The 25,242-nt window shown below is 45.7% G+C and overlaps 1 protein-coding gene and 1 long non-coding RNA gene across 6 annotated transcripts in view; one reads left to right on the top strand and one right to left on the bottom strand.

Annotated features, from left to right (window-relative positions):
- Positions 1–25,242, top strand: part of ZFHX3 (zinc finger homeobox 3) — a 1,230,042-nt gene that overhangs the window by 903,820 nt on the left and 300,980 nt on the right. The gene's annotated exons all lie outside the window — the stretch shown is intronic.
- The window catches only part of LOC106732259 (uncharacterized), a 115,355-nt gene that overhangs the window by 57,456 nt on the left and 32,657 nt on the right, over positions 1–25,242 (bottom strand). For both annotated transcript variants that reach the window (XR_012906619.1, XR_012906618.1), the window contains exon 3: positions 3,923–4,045. This is a non-coding gene — a long non-coding RNA (uncharacterized LOC106732259). The remainder of the gene's footprint in view (positions 1–3,922; positions 4,046–25,242) is intronic.

The following is a 25,242-nucleotide window of genomic DNA, read 5'->3' as shown; positions in this document are numbered from 1 at the left end:
ATTGCATGAGTAAAGTAACTAGCTAAACCAATGAGGGAAGGAGAGAGAAGAGATACTCACATTACAACTAGCCAAGAATAAGCTAGAGATGCACTTAGTATAATGATGCAAAAAATGTAACAGTCACTTTCGCAATTCATGTACTAAATCTGGTCCCTCAGTATGCAGAGTCTGACTAGGAACCTGGAATGGAGACTTCCACTTAGAGCCATTTTACTGGTGTGCCTCTCATCTACTGTAACCCTCCCTTCTACACAGGTATGAGGGTGAAAAGAGATCTGTATGGCCTTAGCTGGGGGGGAGCTCTTGAAACCTGGGCAGTGTCTTTGGGTTATTGGGCCCCGGGAATATCTGCGCCAGGAACTCTCTATCCTGGTGCTTTGGGGGTGCAGCATGGACCCCAAAATTCTTCATAACTTGCAGTGGGTCCATCTGTTCTGGGAGATGGTCTGTATCTAAGGCAAGGTCTAGACTGCACTGCTGTCGGCACACCGGAAGTATCTTGACCTAGCAACACCGCGTCCAACGAACGTGTCCGCTATTTCGGAAAATTTTTAGAAGTAGCAGACATGCTCTTTCGCCATCCCTGTAAACCTCGTTCTGTGAGGAATAAGGGATGGCTCAAAAGAACACTTTATTTCGAAATCTGGGGCCGTGTAGACATGCCAAACTTCAAAATAGTCTCTTTCAAAATTAAATTGAAAAAAGATATTCCATTTGCGTACTGCAGATTGCATCTCTTTTTTCGATTTTACAGTGCAGTGTAGTCGTAGCCTTAGTCCTACAGCGTTTTTGTCTGCTGTTCCATCGTCTATTTCAGGGCTTCTTCAGTTTTCCTTCTCTTATGCCACTTTTGCAGATGGACTTAAAATAATAAATCTCATGACTGATTCTGCATGTCAGAAGCTGCCTTTCCCAGCTTGCTCCCCAAAACTAGCCCACACAGACAACTTGCCCCTTTCTTGGAGATTAGCATTATTTCTAAAGGAAATCAGAACAAGACAATGTAAAAATCCACTTAGACTTTTTCCCCTGGAATTGGCTCCTCCTGGGATTCCTTCCTCAAGACTGCTGAATCTGCAGTCTAGATCCTCTGTCCCCAGGAAACTATTCCCACTTCTCACACCTTGTTGGGGGTAACCACAACCCTTCCCTCTCCGAGTTAGCAGAACCACAAGCTGCCAAGTAGGTAGGATGTTTCAGACAAGCACTGCTACGTTGTCACTAGCCCAGTATGAGCCAGTAACAACCAGATGAGACTTGACCCTATACGTTACACCCTGGGGGCGTGTATGGCAAAACAGGTAACTAATCGAAACACCCTGCAGGAGGAAAATAGCAGCACCCCTAGAGGTTCGTATGCTGCCTTCATTTCTTTTCCTGTCTCAAAAATACTTTTGGAAATTCGTCAGTCCAGCTCCAGCATTACAGCCTCCATTTCTTAGAACCAAAGCCAAAACCATCTCCCTCTGTCACATGTGTGCTTGAGAGGGGCAACTAATGAGCAGCAGCACAGATTGAAGGATGATTACAAGGCTGGAATCGGGCTGTCCTTCCGAACTTCTAATCCCACCTCAGCCATTGATTAGCTGTCTAACCCTCAGGAAATCACACCATTGCCCAACTTCAGGGATGGGAATATCATCTCAAAGGGATGGTGAGAGGGTTAATGAATATTTGTGTATCACTTTGAATATATAGTGTTGTTATAGATAGTTGTTGTATCGACAGTTTCGCAGCACACTGTAGTCATTGATCACCCGTTTCCTTGTTATCAGTGTGATCAGCTGGCCTGTGATAGGTTTGATCGTCTGCCTTCTGCTAGAGAACTAATATATCTCTTTCACAGTCTTACTCCTGTACCGAGAGTTGTTTAAGAGGATTTGCCTCTTCATGCAGGGACAACAGCAGCTATGCCAATTGAGGGGGGCAGATTATGGGAGATTGATTGCTGGAATATAATCCTCAGGCTACACTGATCTGAACTGGTGAAGATTGTATTTCAAAGGTAGTGGCTCATCTTCACTACAGGGAATGGTGCATGGCCCATAAATAGGGGTTTAATGAGCTCCGACAGGCATGATTTCTCTGGTGGTAAAATAAAAACAACATGGACAGACCGGATGGCTTGGGGGTCCTGACCTTTTACAAGGACTTATGACATAAGGCACACTGCCCAGGAGAGATAGAGGGGCACAAGGCCAGAGACACAAGGTCATTAGATAATGAAGTGGTCAGCATTGGATTTCTGTCACTCACCCTGGTCCGAGTATAAGAGTGAGTGTATTTAGTAAAAGAAATGGTTAGCAGCACACTGCAAGGAGGGAAGATCAGAAGACCCTGGAAAGACCTTATCTCTTGCTGGCTTGAGCTTGACTAAGTCATGACTTCTCTATAACTTTAAGTCTTTAAATCAAAGTTTGAGGACTTCAGTAATTTGGCCAGAGGTGAGGAGTCCATTACAGGTGTGGGTGGATGTCGTTCTGCGATGCGCAGGAGATGAGATTACAATATTAGATCCTCATGATGGTCTCTCCTAGCCTTTAAGCCTACATGAATATTTGTACTGGTGCCTACCGCTGTGGTATCTCAGTGACCTGGCCAGAAGGACACACAGGCAAGAAGGAAGCTCAGGACACTCTAGTGAGTCTCAGAGGGGTAGCCGTGTTAGTCTGAATCTGCAAAAGCGGCGAGGAGTCCTGTGGCGCCTTATAGACTAACTGAAGTGTAGGAGCATAAGCTTTCGTGGGCAAAGACCCACTTCATCAGATGCATGTGACGAAGTGGGTCTTTGCCCATGAAAGCTTATGCTCCTACACTTCAGTTAGTCTATAAGGTGCCACAGGACTCCTCGTCGCTTTTCTAGTGAGTCTGTGGCAGAGGAAGATGCAGCAGAAAGGGGAGATGAAGAAAGGAGCAGGAGCTATTCAGAGGTGGTTGCTGTGTGACCATGTTATTTCTACTCGCAGCGAAACGGTCAGGACATTCAGGCAAATCCAGAAGGTTTAAGTGGGCTCTGTGGTTAGATGTTGAGACTAGGGAAACAGGAAGGAAATGAGCAGGATAGTCAGCAACACAATCTGGATCCGAGCTGGATGAGCATCTAGGTGCTGACTCGACCACATGCTGATCCCAAGTCTGGTACAAGGCCTGAAGAAAGGCAACCTGGACCGCCTTTGCTTTTGATACGGCTGCCGGCATCCCTGCACACTCCCGTGCACTGTCACACAGCCGCTGTAGCCCTCTGGGCTTTGGGACAACCACGGAGTAGTGACTAGCCCAGTAATGCCTTTTCCATCCTTGGGCAAGTTCCCTTCCATCCTGAATTGTCATCCGGGGCGTTGGTTGTCTTGGTTTGGTTCTAAGCAATCTGCTGAGTTATCAAACAGCAGGACGGAGAAACAGTCAGAGAAAATTAAGATCCATTGTTAAAGATACACTGGGAGGTTATGATGACCATAATTTAAAGTTTGCTTTTAAAAAATAGTATCTATAAATCCTAATCTTCATAGGAAATTACAATACAAAAATTAAAATCTAAACATTTGCAGCTCAAACACTGCAAAATTGTACACTGCATAAGAAGCCAAAAATGAAATGAACTAGAACAAAAAATTAAAAATGAGAAATCTATTATCCAACCTAGTTAACATGCAAAAAGTAAATAAAAATCACTAATGACAAAAAGGAAATTAGATTATAAAACCTACTATAGATTTAATAAGGCAAGAAGATATTTAATTACACAAGGAAGGAAACTTGTTATTTAATATTGGATTTTGACCTTCCCAGTCCCTTTCAAAACTTTAAATTTGCAAGCCCCAAAGATTAGCATAATGAAACAAGACATGTGCAACTGTTTCCTTTCTTATTTAGCCCTTCAGCCTCTGCTACCAAACTTGTAGCAAACTGAGTAACTAACCTCATCTGGATCTGCTTCCATCACTGAAGGGGTGAAGGGAAGGGAGGTTTGCTCTTTAGCTGTTTTTCTCCATCTGGGGTCTTATGGTTCTTTTCTCCTCTGGGTAAATGGGAGCCACGCGACCTGTTAGTGAGTTGAATTGTATGATTACATTGCAGTGTTTTAATTTGTCTTGGATGAATTCTCAGAAGCTTTCAGAAGCAAATCTCCCATTAGATGCATTCGTTTAATTTAAGAACAGTTGGGAGTGGAAGGGCCCAGATGACAGATGGAGGAATGTGCTCTGGTATAGGGACAGCTAGCACTTTTTGTATTAGCTTTTCATAGCACACGGTTGCTGTTCTCTGCTGCTCCTGTTCCTTGTGTGCATTCTTCAGTCAGTATTTCTGAGAAATCACTCCCTTTTTTTATACTATGGGTCTAATGGAGTTAATTGCTTTCTTCTGTACTGTCTGAAAAGACAGAGCATTGAAACATAAGAATACATTGTAGGAAGCGGAGTAGCAGAAACACAGGACAAAACGATAGGCTGAGCCTTAATAAATGGGTCTTAACCCACTTTTGGCCTATAGAATATTGCGCAGGAGAGGTGGGGAAAAGGAGGTCTGCTTTGTTCTTTAGATCCGCTCACTGTTCTTGAGCAAGTTGGCCAGGTGGGCTGTGTGTGGTCCTTCAGAGAGGGCTACTAACTATTTTAATGCCTTCAATACAGTTAAATGGAGCACCATAAGGAGGTGACTTAAGCTTCACAGTTAAGATTTGTGTAATTATAAATGCTATTAATAGAATATTTTTGTGACTTTTTAAAAACACATCAGAAAAGACATGTTTGCAGCCTGAGCATTGCAGCATTTTGCTGATGCATGAAAGTTAGAAAGTGAACTTGACTAGGAAAAAAAGGGAAACTGGCTAATCTATTTTCATTCTGCGAAATGAAATGCACCAGGTAAAAACATGGTATAAATTGGGATAAATAAATGATTCTGCCAGGCTGAATACTATAACTTATCATTAGTCATGGAAATGGGAACAGTTATGCTATCAATACACGGGGCTCGACCATGCAAACAGATATGAGTGTGACAATCCGTGGGAATGGTCCCATTGATAACAGGTGTTTGCAGGATCAGTTCTATGGTTTGTGACTTGTGGCCCTCTAAGATTCTCTTTATTTTAATAACAGTTAATGATAATGAAATGCAATTTAGAAATGCCCATGCACTGAGACAGCCGGGCACCATAACAGAAAAAAAATAAATTTAACTAAGCAAAAGGAAATTTGTCAAAGCTAAAAAGTGTCTCGTCTGGTCTAAATCTCCTAATGAGGCAGCTTTATGAAACTTATAAATCTGTAATTGATCAGTCAAGGGTTGACATACAGGGCAGAATTTCAAAACCTGGAAACTGGAAGGAGTAAACAGTAGATATGACATAGCTTTGCTTCTGTAAGGATTTTGGCACTATCCAACATGACATCCTCATAAACTAGGGAAATTACTACAAGTTAGGTGCACAACTGATTAAAAGATTGCACTTCAAGATAGGGATGTGAAATTCAGATTAGTCAGCTAATCGAATAGTCGATGCAGTTTGCATAGACTATTCAGTTAGTCGATAAGGGCGCCTCCACCTCTGAAGTGCAGCAACATCCCCAGGCCTGTTGTTACACTTCAAAGGTGAAAGCGCTGCGGGGAGCACGGTCCAGCGAGGGACTTAAGCAGTCGCCTGCTGGCCCCATGCTCCCTGCAATGTTTCAAAGAAGCAGCGCCGCATGGAGCCCAGCGTCAGCGAAAGGAGCAGCGTTTCAAAGAGGCAGAACCACATGCAGCCCTGAGTCTGATTGTGGGCTCCACGTGGTGCTGCCACTCTGAAGCACCCCCTCCACTTCTCCCCCCTTGCTGCCTCTTTCTGATAGAGTCAGCAAGGACAGGGAGATGTGACTAGTCAACTAGTGTGTCAACTATACAATGAGCATATGCTTATCAGATAGTTGACTAGTCATTCACATCCCTACTCCAAGAATAGCTATTCATGATTTCACTGTCAAACTGTGTGGCTTTTCTAGTGGGGTTGCACAGGACTCAGTCCTCAGTCCAGTACTAGTCAACATGTTCATTAATGACTTTAATAAGGAAGTAGAAAGTATGCCTATAAAACCTGCTGGTGACACCAATCTGGGAAGAGTTGCAAGCACTTTGGAGGACAGGATTAGAATTCAAAATGATCTCGACAGATTAAATAATTGTTTTGAAATCAACATGATGAAATTCAACGAGGACAAGTGCAAAGAACTCCATTTAGGGAGGAAGTATCAAATAGAGAGCAAGAGGCTAGGTGGCAGTACTGCTGAAAAGGCTCTCGGGTTAGAATGGATCACACCATGGCCAGTGTGACACATGGCGCTGTCTTGTGGCAGTGACCCGCCAAGATGCATCAGTGAGAATGAACAGAATACTACAACTATCCATCTCTGGTCATGCAGTTCCAGCAGTTGGTATGGAGTGGTGTCCCTGAACATCTTGGCTATTGAGCACTGATGGACCTATCTTCCAAGAACTCATCTAAGTATTTTTTAATCCAGTTACACTTTTAACCCATCACATCTCTTGCAGTGAGTTCCCAAGAGTGCCTGTGTGTTGTGTTTGTTTTAAACCTGCTGCTTATTAATTTCATTGGGTGACCCCTGATTCGTGTGTTATGTGAATAGGGAAATAATATTTCCCTATTCACTTTCATAATGTTATAGACCGCTATCCTGTTCCCTCTGAGCTGTCTTTTGTAAGCTACACAGTCCTAGTCTTCCTACCCTCTCCTCAGATGGCAGCTCTTCCATACCCACATCAGTCTTGTTGCCCTTCTCTGCACCTTCTCTAGTTCTGTTGCACAGTTTTGAGATGGAATGATCAGAACTGAGTGCAGTGTTCAAACCATGGGTGCACCACGGACTCCGAGAGTGACACTGTGACATTTTCTTCCTTTTCTCTCTTTCCTAAGGATTGCTAACATTTTCTAAGCTTTACTGACTGCTGCCACCAATTGAACAGATGTTTTCAGAGAACTATCCACAGAGAATTCCAAGAGTGCTTCCCTGTGTGGTAATAGCTACGTTCGATCCTATATTGGCGTATATAAAATTGGAATAATTTTTCCCAATGTGCATTACTTTGAACTTTTCAAAATTGAATTGAATCTGCCATTTTCTCCCCCAGTTGTACAGTTCAGTAAGATTCCTTTGTAACTTTTCCGAGTCAGTTTTGTACTTACCAGTCTTGAGTAATTTTGTATCATCTACAAACTTTCTACCTTATTCTTCACCCCTTTTTCCAGATCATTTATGAAAACACTGAAAGAACACAGGTCCCAATATAAATCTTTGGGGCTATCTACCTCAACCATTGTGAAACCTGACTATTTATTCCTACCCTTTCGTTACTCTTTTAACCAGTTACTGATGCCGGTGAAGGCTTTTTTCTTCTACCATGACTGCTCCCTGTTCTTAATAGGTATTGGTGAGGAAACTTATCAAACCTTTCTGAAAGACTAACTATATCAACTGGATCCCTCTTGTCCACATGCCTGTTGACCATCTCAAAGAATTCTAATCGATTGGTAAGCCATGATTTCCCTTTAGAAAAGCCATGGTGACTCTTACCTGACATATCATGTCCCACTGTACTGGGCAAGGTCAGGCCTCAACTTTAGTAGATAAATTGGGGAGAGTTCAGAGTACAGCCACAAAAATGAAAAAAGGATTAGAAAACCTGAGCTGCGAGGAAAAGTTTTAAAAAAACGAGGTGTGTTTACTCTTGAGAAAAGAGGACTGAGAGAGGAACCAAACAACAGCCTCCAAATATGTTAAGGAGTGTTATAAAGAGGGCAGCAATCAATTGTTTTCCATATCCTCTGAAGGTAGGACAAGAAGAAGATTTGGGTTGCATATTAGGAAAAGCTAGCTAACTGCACGAGTAGTGAAGCAACAGAGCAGGCTTCCAAGGAAGGTTGTGGACTCAACCTCATTGAAGGTTCTTAAGAACAGGGTGGACAAATAGCTGATCTAGGTTTACTTGGTCCTCCCTCAGCTCAGGGGGCTGGACTAGATGACCCCTCAAGGACCCTGCCAGCCCTCCGTCTCTATGCTTCTGTGATTCCCACTTTTAGGCATACACTAAGTAGCTTCAGGCCTCCACTCTCTGGGGGTAGCAAGTAGCTCGCATTGTCATGACAATTGACCTAGGTAGAATTTCTAGCACAGGGGACCCACAGACTCTATTCTGTTGACAGGGATTCTGACCAATTGTGCATATGAACAGATGGACAGACAGACTCATTCCTACGTTCGTCTTTTCCTACCCTCCCAATTAATGAGTTTTAGAACTTTCAAAAGGTTGAACCTGAATGAAAGCTGGGGAATCATTTCACATTATGTACCTTAACCATTGATCCAGGCCACTCAAAGTTGGTCTGTAATACAGTGTCCGTGCTGAATGTGGGATTCAGGAACCACGACTCTGCTGCTTTTGATTTCTTCATGTTCTCTGCTGTGTGGCCATGCACATAACCGACCATAAAGCAGAACTAATCCGAGCAATTCAGAGAGGAAGACAACCAGGAACTGCCCTGAACTGATTTGCTCAGAAAGGAAGAAAACAGAACAAGGAGAAACTGAAAAAACTTAAAAAACAACAAATAGTCCTGCAGCACCTTAGAGACTAACAAAAATGTCGATGGAATCATGAGCTTTCGTGGGCACACCCCACTTCTTCAGATGAATGGAGTTAAAGGGTCCATTTTCCCAATAAATAGCAAAGAGACAGGGGATGGGGGAGGGGAGAGAGAAGGAAAAAGAAGGGAAAAGAGGAGGAAAAACAGTCAATTAGAGTGTTGGTGCTAAATGAAGCCAATAGAGTGGGTATTAAGTGCTCTTAAGTACCCGGTGCTTGTTTTTTTATCCCATTAGGATGTGGAATGTAGCAGGCCATCCATGCAAGGTCTTTGTTTAAACCTCTGGTGTAGGAATCAAACTTGTAAATGAAAGGAAGTTCTGCAGACTCCCTTTCAGGTTGGTTTTTGAAATTGTCCTGAAACAATACAGTAACTTGGAGATCCATTAGCGAGCACCCAGACAAGTTAAAATGTTCCCCAACAGGTTTCTGTGTGTTGCCTTTTCGAATGTCTGATTTGTGTCCATTAATCCGGAATGATCAGTCATCGTACACAAGCCACTGATGTAACTTACATTGCAAACACCTTTCATCCAGAAGGATTCCCAGGTGATTTACACCCTTTGGAAACTGATTCTACATACAGTCTGACTCCCTGAATCTCACACTGCAGAAATGGCAGCACAGCGGGGGTTCAGCAGAACACAGCCACTTCGGACGACAAATGGAGACTACTGTGTGCCTCTGAAATGGGGTTTCCACTGAAATTAGCTCTACCCAGCTTGTTGCAGTTACTTGTAGCCAGCGATCATTCTCAGGTGGTCACTATTCGTACTCTGCTGACCAAGGCTTACTAGTAGGCAGCTTTCTCACAGCTGTCAAGTGCTGCTCTGTGGCTTGCTCCAGCAGTGACCTGAGATGACAGCGGCAGAGACTGGATCATTTCTTTCTCTGTGTGGAGTAGGTCTCACGCTACTGAAGATGCATGCCCCACACACCTTCTTCTTGCACCTTCCCTCTTCCCGCATCAGCAAGGGTCCCTACTCCGGGGAGGTGCTCCACTGAGGCCAGGGACTACATGCGGCTGACGGGCTTTCCTGCTCCACCAGCCATCACAAGTGTCTCTGTTATCTCACCTGTCGATGCCGGCACTCACTTGATGTCTCAGTTCCGGAACAGAGACACTCCAGCTGCTATCTGGGAAGGCTCTGGCCCCAAAAATATTTAGTTAGCAGTCATTCAGTTAAGTGGAATTGACTTTTTATCGGCTTTCCTCTGTACGGCTGCCACTAGCGAAGGCTGTTTCCTCCTTCTCTCTTCTCCGCCTGTCAGTTCACTCCACATTCCTATCGGCAGCCTTTAGCTCTGATCAATACTAACCGCTGTGTAACAGCTCACGCACGGCTGCTTTCGTTTGCATCGATCAGACCCCTCTTCCAACAGGTAGCCAGCTATTTGAGGCAACGACTTGAGATAAACACCTACTTTTACTTCAGGCTAATTCATTGTAGAGAGATTTCAAGGAGGCCCTGTGCCCTATTTCTGAGAGATTGTGGAGATCAGAGATTCAAGAACAACTCCTCTTCATTTCCTTCTCTCTCCTTTCTGTAATGCACCATCCAAGACACCATCCAAATCATTATAAAAGCCAGACTGAAAATTCTACTTCAAACCATTTCATGTTGAATTAAATGTATTTGGAACTCCTGAGACTGAAAAGGTAGGGATGGCATGTCCAGGCACCCTCTTAGCTGCCACAACACAGCGCTGTCTTTTGCACTGCAACATCCCTGTTAGTCCTGACAGGGCTCTGTCAAAACACCTTAACTCTGACCCGTTGAAATCCCTGCCATTCCTGTCAAGTGCAAAGTTAGAATTTTTCTGGAGGTTTTAGTGATGTGAACAAATATCCTTTGGAAATGATGCTGAGGCTGCCAACTCACTGTCTGGGTGCCAGCCCGTTTAATTCCCAGGGCATACAGTGCGCACCCTTCAACGCTGCACCTTCTGACCAGATGGACATGTGGCGCCTGTTTTGTTTCTCAGAGCATGAGCTGTTCAGTGATATTGAGCAGACAGACATCAGAGAGCAGGGATAGGGGGCCTCACTGTAGGGTTTATACAGCGGGATGGTGGGAACGGTCTTTTTCACATACCTGCTGCTAAACTCTACAGCATCTGTATGGAGGCAAAGAGAAGCTTTTGGTTGAGGAATCCCAGCATAGAGAGAGATGGAGTCCAGTGGAGGAAGAGCTACTACGGGCTCTGGTGCACTGGACTGTCAGAGACTGGTGAACACAGCTGAAAGGACCATCTGGCCAAGCTACCTGCGTGGCCCCAAGGGGAACAACAGACTTGCTGGGCCCCTGGGCAAGGTGCGGGGCAGCTCCTGACTCCTGGAAGAGGCAGGGACTTTGGCAGAAGGAGCGGTGTGAGGGGCGGGCAGCCATGAGAGCTGTCTGGAGCGCACAGCGTGGCCTGGGGCTCCAGCCGCTGCTGCTCTTGTAGTAGTGGTGGTGTACCCAGCCCTTTTGAATCACCAGGCCCTCGGGCAGTTGTCCCCTTTGCCCCCCTATCACCTCAAAATGTGGAGTATTTCTATCCCTGCAATAACCTCTGTGTGACAAGACAGTGCTAGGAGCCCACTGCGCAGATGAAGAACTGAGGTACAGCAAGACTGACTGACCTGTCAGCGGTCCCACAGGACAGTGATGGGACAGGGTCCCACGTCAGAGCTCCAATCACTGGACCATCCTTCCTATCTGGAGCCTTGAGATCCACCTGGATGCAAAGGGGAGGGGCTGGAACGAACAGGTCAGGCCCAGAAAGCTATAGCTAGGGGAAGCCTTGGGAGAGCCACTCTCCATCTGCTGACGGAGAGGTCTGCAGGAGACAGGCAAGGAATACGAGACTCAGCTGTTCTCCAGGCTTTCAGGTACATTCTCCACAACTGATTCCGACTCCGACGCCTCACTTCCCTGACAGGGACTTGCTAAATTTTGCAGGAGAGGCTGCAGCTCTTTGGGTTTTCGGACTCGTGCCTGGTGCAGAGTTGACAGCACACATCTCTTTCCTACCCTTCATGCGCTGTGGCTGTATTATGGGCACTATGTGCCACACGTGCCCAGTGTATCCAGGGAGCCACGTTCTTGTGGTGACTGACGGGGGGCGTTCCCCATCTTTTAACCACATGCCACTGGACCTCACTGGAACCGCCATTACAGTGTTGCGGTGAAAGGCTAGGTACCAGAGCGACTGGCACATTATGAATTCCTAGTAGCTAGATTCAGGGGGGCTGACAGGATTTCTAGGCCCGTGGGCAAGTGAGGGAGGGCTGGCTCCACGCTCCAGGATGGGGAGGGGTATCGTGCAGAAGGGGTGGGGCTGCAGGCCACCAGTCCTCAGTGCCATCCGGAGCATGTCTTGGCACCTCCTCACCCCCACCAGCCCTCAGAGATGCCAGGCGCACACTGCCGGGCACTCTGGCAGCATTTCAAAAGGTCCAGGTTCCACCAGCAAAGAGTCCCAGGCCCTTTGGAATCACCAGGCTGTGGGGCAGTTTTCCCCTTGCCCCCCACTCCCCATTGGCGAGACTGGCATGATTAGCTGTATTACAGCAATATATTAGCTAGGCATTTCCGAATATGCAAAGTTCATTGGGAATTATTCAGATCCATCTGCCTTTGCTTCTTCCCTCTCTTCAGAGAGTCCCGAGCAAAGTTCCAGTGACCCCTTTTCACTCGTGCTTGCAGGGAAGCGTCGCTCGGCTGTAATGCTTCCACGCTGCCACTCCAAAGGTTAATGCTTCAACTTTCCTTAGCAGTGGGGTGCGACTGACAGAGGGGGTTACCCTAGCAACTGGCCCGTCCACATGAAGCTGTTCTTTGTGCTGCACCCGTATTTTTGGCCCCGGAGAGGCTTGTGAAAGCAGAGTGGGCTATTGCTGCTGTGAAAAGAGCTGTTGGCACATCCAACTCTTTGGGAGTCATCGTAGGGCTCCACAGAAAGCACAGCGTGCAACAGAACTGTGCACTGTTCTCTCCTGTGTTTTCACACGCCCAGAGCCCCACTTGGCAGCCTTTCGCTTGCTTGCTGGGAAGTGGGAGAAGCAAACACAGAAAAGTAAGATTCTTGGGCAAGCATGACTCTTCCGCAGTCCTTGATCAGCTTATTAAGTATCCCACAGATCCTGCCCATCCAAATCTGGAATCTCCCCACAGAAAGGGGGAAGCAAGCCTAAAATAAACCCTCTGCCATTTCCAGTTTTCAGCCAGCCCCGTGCAGAGCGGCAGAAGGCCTGCACAGCACCTCGGGTTGTTACGAACTTTCCAGTGAAGTGAGTGTTTATTATTGTTGTAGGTTTGATGTGTCCCCAAAAGGATCTAATCAACATGTAATAAAGCCTCAGGGGAGCAATTAGAAACCTCAGCTTTAACTCTGCTCTCACCACAGCGGAGAGAGTAACTGTTGCTCTGCTCTGGGGCTCCGAGGTCCTGGGAATGTGGAATGCCAATCTGAGAAGCAGTGCTGCAGCTGCGCAGGGAGATGCACCGGGTGACTGGCTCTGCTGATTGCGTATGCACAGTCTGGTCCTTAGAAGCTACGGAGACAAGGAGGCCAGTGTTCATCTCGGGCGCTTTTGCTGTGGCCTTGGACAAGTTGCTTAACTGCTTTGAGCCTCGGTTTCCCCGTACGTAAAATTGAGATTAAAAATAATTGTCTTCCCACAGACGGTGATGAGGCTTACTCAGTTAATGCTTGTGAGTAATTTAGGGTATGTTTACACTACAAAGTTAATTCAAACTAACAGACAATAGTTCGAATTAACTTTGATAGGCGCTACACATACAAACCGCTAGTTCGAACTTAATTCGAACTAGCAGAGCGCTTAATTCGAACTAGGTAAACCTCATTCCACGAGGACTAATGCCTAGTTCAAATTAAGTAGTTCGAATTAAGGGCTGTGTAGCCCCTTAATTCGAACTAGTGGGAGGCTAGCCCTCCCCAGCTTTCCCTGGTGGCCACTCTGGCTAACACCAGGGAAACTCGTCTGCCCCGCTTCCGGCCCCGGAGCCCTTAAAGGGGCACGGTCTGGCTATGGTGCCCGTGCCAGGTGCAAGCCTGCCAGCACCCAGTCAGCAGACCCTGCACCTGGCACGTCACGAACCAGGCACCCGTTGCCACCCAGCCCTCCGCCTCTTCCCGGGACCATGCTGGCGGCTCCCAGGAGCCTGCCCGGGACTGCAAGAGGCGGGCGCCCGCCTGGTCTAGTGCGGAGATCATGGACCTCATCCATGACTTCCTCACTAGGCACGGGAAAGTGGCCATCTAGGGCAGGATAGCTGCCAGCCTGGCCACCCAGGAGCAGGTTTGCATGAAAATCAAGGGGGTCCAGTGAGACCCCCGACCCTGAGCTCTGAGCTTAGAATGGCCGTACTGGGTCAGACCAAAGGTCCATCTAGCCCAGTAGCCTGTCTGCTGACAGCGGCCAACACCAGCTACCCCGGAGGGGATGGACCGAAGACAACGACCAAGCCATTTGTCTCGTGTCATCCATCTCCAGCCTTCCAAAACAGAGGCCAGGGACACCATTTCTATCCCCTGGCTAATACTACTCCATGGACCCAGCCTCCATGAATTTATCTAACTTCTCTTTAAACTCTGTTCTAGTTCTAGCCTTCACGGCCTCCTGCGGCAAGGAGTTCCACAGGTTGACTATTTGCTTTGTGAAGAACAACTTTCTGTTATTAGTTTGAAGCCTGCTACCCATTCATTTCATTTGGTGTCCTCTAGTCCTTCTTTATGGGAACTAAGAGATGCCAGGACTTTTGAAGAACTTTTCTTTATGCACCCTCTCCACACCACTTATGCTTTTATAGACCTCTATCATATCCCCCCTCAGTCTCCTCTTTTCTAAGCTGAGACGTCCCAGTCTCTTTAGCCTCTCTTCATATGGGACCTGTTCCAAATCCCTGATCATTTTAGTTGCCCTCCCCTCTTCCCCTCTCCCACCTCCTTTTCCCAGTCTCCCCGAGTTTTGCTCAATAAAGAGAGTTTCTGTTTTTGAACACACGTGTCCTTTATTTTGTACATCAGGAAGGGGGACTAGGGAGGGGTAAGTGGAAGGAGGTGAGGGAGGAATGGGGTACGAGACCCCGATGGGGAGGACTGGGCTGGCTCTGCAGGCTCCTCAGGGTGGAATCTCTCCTGAAGCCCCTTGATTGACACCCCCCCCTCCAGATGGCAGCCTGCGGCAAGTGCAGCCGGGCTGATGGCCGAGTGCTGTGATGTGCCCAGTGTGGGCACTCAGGGCACTCCAAGCCAGGACTGCTTTGCAAGTGGGGAACCCCTGAGAACTGTCTGTCCGGGGTGGGGGTCCGGTCCCTTTAAGCACAGCCCTCGGCTAGCCTGAGACAGCAGCTCCACACTCTAAGTCCTAATCTGATGCCCTGCCGGCACTGCTTCCGGCCATCCTTAACCTCGGTTCATGGTCCACTCAGTGTGGACATGCTAGTTTGAATTAGCAAAACGCTAATTCGAACTAGTTTTTAAGTCTAGATGCGCTAATTCGAATTAGCTTAGTTCGAATTAACTAATTCGAACTAAGTTAGTTCGAATTAGTGCTGTAGTGTAGACAGACCCTTGGAAACTTTGGCTGGAAGATGCCAGAGAAGAGCTAAGTGTTAAATACTTCTTACTGCTCTTCAGTTCTCCAGCCACCGGAAAGCAAAGGAGGCCTAGCTGCTCTGGGGCAAGTAGTCCCCAGATCAGAACATAGACGGGAACGTGTGATAAGGCGGAGCCCTGTGTTTTCGGCAAGTGCAAACTAACATGAACTAAAAAGGGAAAAAACCTAGCAAAGGAAATCTGCTTGTACTGCCCTGCCCAGAGATGGGAGCCAGCCCCTGTCCCACAGGACAGGAGCAACTGTGCGGGTGAGTACGGGGCAGGCTGACCCCTCCTTCCATGGATCCCACAATAACAAAATACACTCAACTTCCAACAACCCCGAGCCAAGAGAGAGGAAGAATTTCACAGGGCTCTCGTGAGGAGGGTCAGTGTCTCTTCCTCTCACTCTTTTGGCAGTGGGGCATTGCCCCTCCTTCACTGGTGTTGCAGGCCATGGCCTGCACGGCCCATTGATAAACCCACCACCGAGTGAAGACATTGTAAATTATACAGGCTTGTACCTCATACTAAATACTCAGGAAGCATAAGAGTGATTCTAAAAGCCTTGCAAGGAACAACTCTGGGAGCTCTCTGTGCCATGCTGAGAGCACACAAAGTGTATGCCAACCTGTTCGAACATGTGGGAGTGAAGTCTGGGGTCCAGCTAACTAATCAAGGGGAAAGAATAGAAACCCCGCACCTTCTGCTCTGCAAGTGCTCCAGGTGCAGATACTCCACCATCAGTCACATCAGAACAGAACGGAAATAGTTCCCTTGCTCTGCCATAGAAAAGAACACGTCTAATGCCATCTCTTCCAAAGCAGCAAAAAGAGCCTCCATCTCCAAGTGCCAAACCTTATGCCAAATGAAAATATACTCCACCTCCAAGCTCACTCCCAAGATGTGCCGACATTAATCTCCAAACAGAGAGTTCATTCAGTTAGGGTACATCTACACTACAACGTTAATTCGAACTAACGGATCCAGACTAAAAAACTAGTTCGAATTAGCAAAACGCTAATTCGAACTAGCACGTCCACATTAAGTGGACCCTGAACCAGGCTTAAGGATGGCCAGAAGCAGTGCCGGCAGGGCATCAGAGAAGAACTTAGAGCGTGGAGCTGCTTTCTCAGGCTAGCCGAGGGCTGCGCTTAAAGGGTCCCGACCCCCACCCCGGACAGACAGTTCTCAGGGGTGCCCCGCTTGCAAAGCAGTCCTGGCTTGGATTGCCCGGAGTACCCACACTGGGCACATCACAGCACTCGGCCATCAGCCCGGCTGCACTTGCCGCAGGCTGCCATCTGGGGAGAGGGGGCAATTGGGAGGCTGCAGGAGAGCTTCCACCCCCAGAAGCCCGCAGAGCCAGCCCAGTCCTCCCCATCGGGGGCTCGTGCCCCATTCCTCCCTCACCTCCTTCCACTTACCCTTCCCTAGCCTCTCTTCTTGATGTACAAAATAAAGATAACGTGTCTTCCAAAATGGAATCTGTCTTTATTGAACAAAACTGGGGGAGACTGGGAAAAGGAGGTGGGAGAGGGGAAGAGAAAGGATGGGAGAGGAGTGGGCAACTAAAATGATGCGGGGTTGGGAACAGGTCCCATATGAAGAGAGGCTAAAGAGACCGGGACTTTTCAGCTTAGAAAAGAGGAGACGGAGGGGGGACAGGATAGAGGTCTCTAAAAGCAGGAGTGGGGTGGAGAGGGTGCATACAGAAAAGTTCTTCATTAGTTCCCATAAAGAAGGACTAGAGGACACCAAAGGAAAGGAATGGGTAGCAGGCTTCAAACTAGTAACAGAAACTTCTTCACAAAGCAAATAGTCAACCTGTGGAACTCCTTGCTGCAGGAGGCTGTGAAGGCTAGAACTAGAACAGAGTTTAAAGGGAAGTGAGATCAAGTCATGGAGGCTGGGTCCATGGAGTGGTATTAGCCAGGGGGTAGGAGTGGTGTCCCTGCCCAAGGTTTGTGGAAGGCTGGAGAGGGATAGCATGAGACAAATGGCTTGGTCACTGTCTTCGGTCCATCCCCTCCAGGGTCTCTAGGGTTGGCCACTGTCAGCAGACAGGCTACTGGGCTAGATGGACCTTTGGTCTGACCCAGGACAGTCATTGTAAGCTCAGGGCTCAGGGCTGGGGGTCTCACTGGACCCCCTTGATTCTCTTGCACACCTGCTCCTGGGTGGCCAGGCTGGCAGCTCTCCTGCCCTAGATGGCCACTTTCCTGTGCCTAGTGCGGAGATCGTGGACGAGGTCCACGATGTCTGCACTAGCCCAGGCGGGTGCCCGCCTCTTGCAGTCCCGGGCAAGCTCCCGGGAGCCGCCAGCCTGGTCCCGGGAAGAGGGGGAGGGCTGGGGGGCATCGGGTTGGTGGCTCGATCCGTGCCAGGTGCAGGGTCTGCTGGCTGGGTGCTGACAGGCTTGCACCTGGCACGGGCACCGTAGCCAGCCCGTGCCCCTTTAAGGGGTCCGGGGCCGGGAGCGGGGCAGAAGAGTTTCCCTGGTGTTGGCCAGAGTGGCCACCAGGGAAACCTGGGGAGGGCTAGCCTCCCACTAGTTCGAGTTAAGGGGCTACACACCCCTTAATTCGAACTAGCTAGTTCGAACTAGGCTTAATCCTCGTAAAATGAGGTTTTCCTAGTTCGAACTAAGCGCTCCTCTAGTTCGAATTAAATTCGAACTAACGGAGCGCTAGTGTAGCGCCTATGAACATTAGTTCGAACTAACATCCATTAGTTCAAACTAACTTTGTAGTGTAGACATACCCTTAGACTGTGGCTGGGTACCAGATCAAAATCCAGGGATCACTGGGACGGACAGATCACAACCAGCAAGAGAGTTGGCTACAGATTCCTGGTGATGATAATCACTGTATCAAGTACCTCACCATGTTGAAATAAGAAAAACTAAGACAAGCTCTTCTTAAATAGTAAATCCATGCCCAACGAGCAGACACAAAATGCTGTTCAAAGCCAGTGAGGAATGGCTGACCCTGTGATTCCACTCTAGTGTCCAAAATATAAGGGAATGTCTGAAAGGTATTTCCTCGTATTATCAGAAATGATGAAGAGGAACTGTAAGTAAGGAGAGAGATGGCAGGAATTGCCTATCACTGCCAGAAAATCAAGACTAGTCAATAACAAAAGGCAGTGGCATAAAACCTGAAGTGCATTATAAAACCCTGAGCAGGACAGATATTTGATTTATTTTATCAGTTTCTGGCAGATACCCAAGGCAGATACTTATATAGCTTGTCATGAACTCACACGTTACTGCATTCAATTGACAGAGATGATCTCAGGCAACTGTACAGCAAACAATTATGCAATTGTTAATGCAAAAATATGATTTTTATTGGAAATCAGAGATGACACTAGGCTTACAGTCCTGGGCTGGAAAACTAGATGGAAGAGGTGGGATTACATTTAGACATGAAAATGGTGGCCATTCTGCATTCCTGTGGAAGCGAAGTCCAAGTGTGTGAGACCAGGAGCCATGACAGCTGTGTCTCCTAAGTAATTCCATTGTTTCTTAGGATGTGTCTTCACTCACTGTGCCAGAGATCAACATTCTAGCATTTGATTTAGCAGGTCTAGTATAGAACCATAAATCAAATGCTGAGGACAGCTCTGGCCAGTGTCCCTATTCTTCAAAGTTGTGAGGAGTAAGGGAGTTGACTGGAGCATTTGCTCCCATCAGCCTCCCACAGTGTGGACTGCACCAAGCTTGGGTTAAGTTAAGCCAACTCCATCTATGTATTCTATACAGATGGAGTTGTGTACCTTAAGCCAACCTTCCAGATCCAGTGTAGACCTGGTGGGGAACTGTTAAGCACAGTCGAGGACCCAATGGGTGAGCTAATCCTCTACCTTATCCTGGTCTTAGACGTTTGATGGCCTTGAAAATTATAGTCACAGAGAGCAGAACATCTTTTTTGTGTCTTCCTTGAAAGAGGAATCCAGAAAGAACTATAGATTGTTGAAGATGTTTCTGATTTGGGGGCATCCATCCTCAGTTCTTGGTAGCATCGCAGTGTCTTTTCAAACTCTTCAAACTCTTTCACATTGCTGTCAAGCATAACTTGCATCTTGCTTGGATTTAACTTCAGTCGGCACTTGTGAGTTCAGGGTTCTGCTTGTGTATGAGATGAGCAATGAAAAGCATTGAGGATCATCTGCACATTTTGACATTTGGGACAGATCCTGGGTTAGACAGAGCGCTGATCTGGTCACTGCAGCAGTTTCTATGTTTCTACAGTTACTCCAGATCTGCATATAGCTCTTACATGGGACAGGAAAGACAGTGGAGCCAGGTGAGGTATTTGATGACTGAGGAGCAGTTGCCCATCAGCACCATTTGGGTGTGGCCCTGAAGGAAGGATTCAAATGGTTTTAAAATATTTCCCTTTACTCTTGCTACATCTTTAAAACTGGGCCCCAAGATGCTCCAATTGCCCAGGTAGGCTACAGAGGAAAAACATTGGTATTTATCTTTTATTAATGGACCGCTAGAAATTGCCCACAGTATCCTGTCGTGGAACATGAATGGGAATGATATGGGAGGCTGGCGGTGGATAGATGTATATGGAGACAGCTCTCAATTAACTTTTTCAGAAATGTTTGGAATGTGGTGCTAGTTGACAAAGTCTGTTGCGTCCTCTGAGGATCTCTTTAAGGCTGGTCAGGTGTGTAACATGTCGTGAAATCAGAGCGTAGCATTCCTTCTCCGAAGAAGGTACCCTAACCACATCCTGAAGGAACTGGCAGAGGTCTAAGGCCATGGCGTTGGTCTCCTTTGATATGCCCAAGACATTCTGTCGGGTAAACACATTCAGCTTAGGAGGGAAAATGTTGTGTAATGGGCATGTGCATGGTGACTGGCTCCAGGTATCCTGAGAACCCTTCTCAGATGCAGATGCTCCTGGTGCAGAAGTCGGGTTGCTGCAGATCATGCCAGGTTCTCTTATGGACTGCAGGAGAGCTGTTTTGATTAAGCAGAAGCCACACTCAGTGGTTCTTTTAGGCATGTTTTGGCATCCAATATGGAAGAGGAGAAAAGGTTTTTTTGGTATGAAACAGCATAAACATAAGCTTGTAAGACGTGCTTGTTCTTCCGTTTGTTTGCCTCAGCTTAAGTTTTCTGTCACAAATACCCTTTTCTACACTTGCCACTTGAGTTTGTACACGGTGTCTGAGAGCCCTTGAGACCGGCATGGGAAAGAGGAGGGAGGAGTCTTGGGAGCCATTATGTTGATGGCAGTGGCAAGGGTGTGATTCCCCAGAGCTGCTGGTCTCCGGTACAGTGCTAAGCCTGTTTTGGCTGTTGATAGGATTCATGAGCTTTTGGAGACAGGCCAGAGTGTAACAGCCATTCTGTTGTCTGGGGGGCAGGGAATTCTGAGCACTTGTCTGAGGGGATGATCTGTCCTACAAAGTGGCTTGTTATTAATACTCCATGTCCATGCCCAGTCTGAAGCTCACATCCAAGGTGTATCTGGCTGTATGACCTGGATCAAGGATTCCCCGTGAGACTCTAAAGTAGCAACTGAGTAGAAATGACCGTTCTGTTTCTTGTGTCCAGGCTCATCTCTGACATCATCTCGTGGATCTCCAACTGTCAGCTTAAGCCCAACATAGCAAAACAGAATGCTTAATCTTTCCTTTCAAAGTCCTCTTCCTCCTCTCTCAGCCACTGTGGAAAATATCACCGTCCTCCCTGTCACTCAGGTCTCTAAGTCCAGGCAGTATCTCTGATCGGCCCGCTCCCCAGAGCCTCACATCTAACCCCTGTTTATTCCTTCCCCACAACATCTACTAGTTACCTCTCTCCATTCTAAAAAATGACCATGTATTCCTATCCTTTGTTTCCTGTCTTTTAACTAGTTAGCCATCCACAAGAGGACTTTCCCTTTTATCCCAGGACTGCTTTCTTGGTTTAAGAGTCTTTGGTGAGGGACCTTGTCAAAGGCTTTTTGAAAATCTGAGTAACTGTATCTGCTGGAGCCTGCATGCTTGTTGACACCTTCAAAAAATTCGAATAGATTAGTGAGGCAAGATTTCCATTTACAAAAAGCATGTTGACTCTTCTCCAACAATTATGTCATCATCTTGCAATTCTGTTCTTTACTATAGTTTTAACCATTTTCCTTGGTCCTGAAGTCAGGCTTACTGGCCTGTAATTGCCAAGATCACCTCTGGAGCTTTTTTAAAAAGTTGCTGTCACATTAGCTATCATCCAGTCTTCTGAACTCTTGGGTGAACACTATCTGGTCCTGGTGACTCACAATTAGGGCCCCACCAAATTCCTGGCCATGAAAAACAAATTGAGGGCCATGAAATTTGGTCTCCCCACTTTGAAATCTGGGGGAGGGGTATGCATGTGCATGCTTTCAGTTTACGCTATATAGATTTGGGGAGGGGGACCAGTGTTTCTCAAATTGGGGATCCTGACCCAAAAGGGAGTTGCAGGGGCAACACTGGGTTATTCCAGGGGGATTGTAGTTCCAGGGGGGTTGATTCCTGTCATTGCTTCCCAGGAGAGAGTCCACCATCCTATGAGTATGGCCAACATTCTTTTCCCTCAACGTATACATTTACCTTCAGCCGTATTAAAATGCATATTGGATTGCTTGCACCCAGTTTTTCAAGCAATCCAGAGTGCTCTGAATCAGTGACCTGGCCTCTTCATTATGTATCATTTCCCCAACTTTTCAATCATCTGCCAACTTTTTATCAGTGATGATTTTATGTTTGCTTCCATGTCCATTGATAAAAATGTTAAATTGCTTGGAGCCAAGAACTGATCCCTGCAGTACTCTGTTGTGAAAACAGATCCAGTAAATGGTGACTCTCCATTTACTGTTATATTTTGAGACCTATTGGTTGGCCAGTTTTTAATCCATTTCTTGTGTGCTATATTAATTTTATATTTGTACAGATTTTAATCAGGATGTTGTGCAGCACTAGATCAACCACCTCATAGAAGTCTAAGTACATTACATCAACACTATTATTTTTAGCAAGCAAACTTGTAATCTCATGAAAAAAGATATCAAATTGGTTTGATAAAAACTCATGCTAATTGTCATTAAATGTATTATCCTATTTTAATTCTTTATTAAACAAATCCCCGAGAATCAAATCAAAACCGCTGCATTATTTTGCCAGGGACCAGTGTCAGACTTACAGGCCTATGAATATTCAGGTCACCCCACTCATCATTTTAAAAGAGCAGGCACAATTCCAACTTTCTTCCAGTCTTCTGGAACTTCCCCAGCGCTCCAAGACTTACTAAAAATCAGTGTTAATGGTTGAGCACGCTCCTTAGCCAACAGTTTTACAAATCTTGGATGCAAGTTATCTAGATCTACTGATTTAAAAATGTCTGACTTTAGAAGCTTCTGTTTAACATCTGCCAAAGATACTAATAGAAAGAAAAGAGTGTAATTATCATCATATGCTGCAACTATATCATCTGTGTTTCTCTGAATACACAACAGAAAGATTTATTGAATAGTCTTTTCTGCATTACTATTGAGAATTATACCATTTCCATCTAGTAGTGGACCAATCACTATTGTCAGGATTCTTTTTGTTCCTAATATATTTAACAAAGCTCTTCTTTATTGTCCTTAACTCTGCTGGCCATAAAGTTCTCCATGTTTCCCTTTGCTTCCCTTATCAGCTTTCTACCATTCCTATCTTCTGATTTATATTCATTATAATCAACTTCCTCTTTCTTCTATTTGTTATAGATTATGATTCTATTTTTATAACTTCCTCCCCCACTAAACCAGGTGTTTTTTAACCAGCATGACCTTCTCCCTTGATTATGGAGGTGTTGATTTTTGGGTATCTCATATGGTGTTCTTAAATGATTCCCAATTATCACTGACATTTTTCTGATTAAATTTTTGTGACTATTCCCCGAACCCTTTCTAGTTTTCAAAATCCTACCTGAAGGGTGGGTATCAGAACTGGGCTCAGTATTCCAGTAGAAGTTTCACCAGTGCCAAATACAGAAGTCATATAACCTCTCTACTCCTAGTCAATATTCTCCTTTTTATACATCCAAAGATTGCATTAGCTGTTCTGGCCACAGCATCATTCTGGGAGCCCAAATTCAATATGGGCAAACAGGACAGTTTCAGTCAGATAGATAGATATAACACCTTGGTGCTTAAAAAGGACTAATTTCCCAAAGCTGAAGAAAACTATGAAATTGATACTGAAGAAAAATGTATACAGAAAAATGTGAATGAAAATTGGGAGTAGTACAGGAAGGCTACGTCTACACTGGCATGATTTTCCGGAAATGCTTTTAACGGAAAAGTTTTCCATTAAAAGCATTTTCGGAAAAGCGTGTCTAGATTGGCAAGACGCTTTTCCGCAAAAGCACTTTTTGTGGAAAAGCGTCCGTGGCCAATCTAGACGCGCTTTTCCACAAAAAAGCTCCAATCGCCATTTTCGCAGTCGGGGCTTTTTTGCGGAAAAGAAATCTCTGCTGTCTACACTGGCCCTTTTGCGCAAAAGTCTTTCGGAAAAAGACTTTTGCCCGAATGGGAGCAGCATAGTATTTCCGCAAAAGCACTGACAATCTTACATGAGATCTTCAGTGCTTTTGCAGAAATACAAGCGGCCAGTGTAGACAGCTGGCAAGTTTTTCTGCAAAAGCAGATGATTTTTTGGAAAACTTGCCCGTCTAGATACAGCCGAAGAGTTTAGTAGATAGTCAAAAGCTATACCACAGTCAAGAAAGAGAACAACTTGATTTAAAATCCCATCCTGGTACAATGGCAAAATCCAGGCAGAAATTAAACATAAAAAAGTAATATATAAAATTGGGAAAAAAGGAAAATAGATAACAACCAATGCAAATTACGGTACATGTTATGAAGCACATCATATTTAACTGGGAATCTAAACACATCACAGAAAAAAATCTATGGCTTGGAGGGCTGAGGAAAATAAGGAGTTTTAAAGAATAGTAGGTACAAAATTCCCAGTAATGCTATAGGCCCATTACTAAATGGAACTGGTAAAACTACTAATAATGATTCATAAAAGGCAGACATGTGAAATAAATATTTCTCTTCCATATACGGAAGGAAGCAGGATGATGTACTTGCACCACGTGACTATGACAAAATATTTTCCAGTCTGTTAATAACCCAAGAAGATGCTAAACAGCATCCATGAGCAATAAACATTTTCAGATCAGCAGACCCAGATCATTTGCAGCCAAGAGTTCCAAAAGACCCAGCTGAGGAGATCTCTGGCAGCTCACTTGAAGTTTTCATTTTTAGTAGATCTTAGAAGAGTGCGGAAATTCTAGAAGACTGAAAGAGGGCTAATGTTGTGCCAATATTTAAAAAGGGCAAGGAAGATGACCCCGGTAACAATAAGCTAGTTAGCCTGACATCAATTCCAGGAAAAATGGAAAACCTGGTTCCAGATTCAATTAATAAAGAATTGAAGAACAGGAAATGGATTTTAGCAAACTAGATTTAATTCTTTGAAGATTACAAATTTGATTGATAGGATAATTGTGTAAGTATAATATCTATAGACGTTAGTAAGGCATTTGACTTAGTACCTCATGACATTCTGATTAAAACATTAGCAGTGTACAATAGCAATAACTCACAAGTGACATGGATTAAGAACTGGCCAACAGACATAGCTCAGAAAATCATCATCAAAGGGGAACACTGCCTAGTAGAATTCCAGTGGGGTTCTGCAGGAATCGGTGCAAAGCCCAACATGATTCAAACTATCAACAGTCATCTGGAAATAAATAGAAAAACTGCTCATTAAATTTGCAGATTTTTTATACACACCCAAGTCATTGATTAAGATTTTGAACATTGTAGGCCAAAAACTGACCCTTACGGGACCCTCCCCACACTAGAAAAGCAAAGCCCTTTGGAAAGGGTTCCCATTTTCCATTGCATTTTGAGACCTGTCCATTAGCCAGTTTTTAATCAATATATTGTG

Source organism: Pelodiscus sinensis, chromosome 12 (genome assembly GCF_049634645.1).
Source record: "Pelodiscus sinensis isolate JC-2024 chromosome 12, ASM4963464v1, whole genome shotgun sequence".
Taxonomy (NCBI): domain Eukaryota; kingdom Metazoa; phylum Chordata; order Testudines; family Trionychidae; genus Pelodiscus; species Pelodiscus sinensis.
The sequence above is the reverse complement of the archived record's forward strand: the minus strand, read 5'-3'. Positions and strand labels throughout refer to the sequence as shown.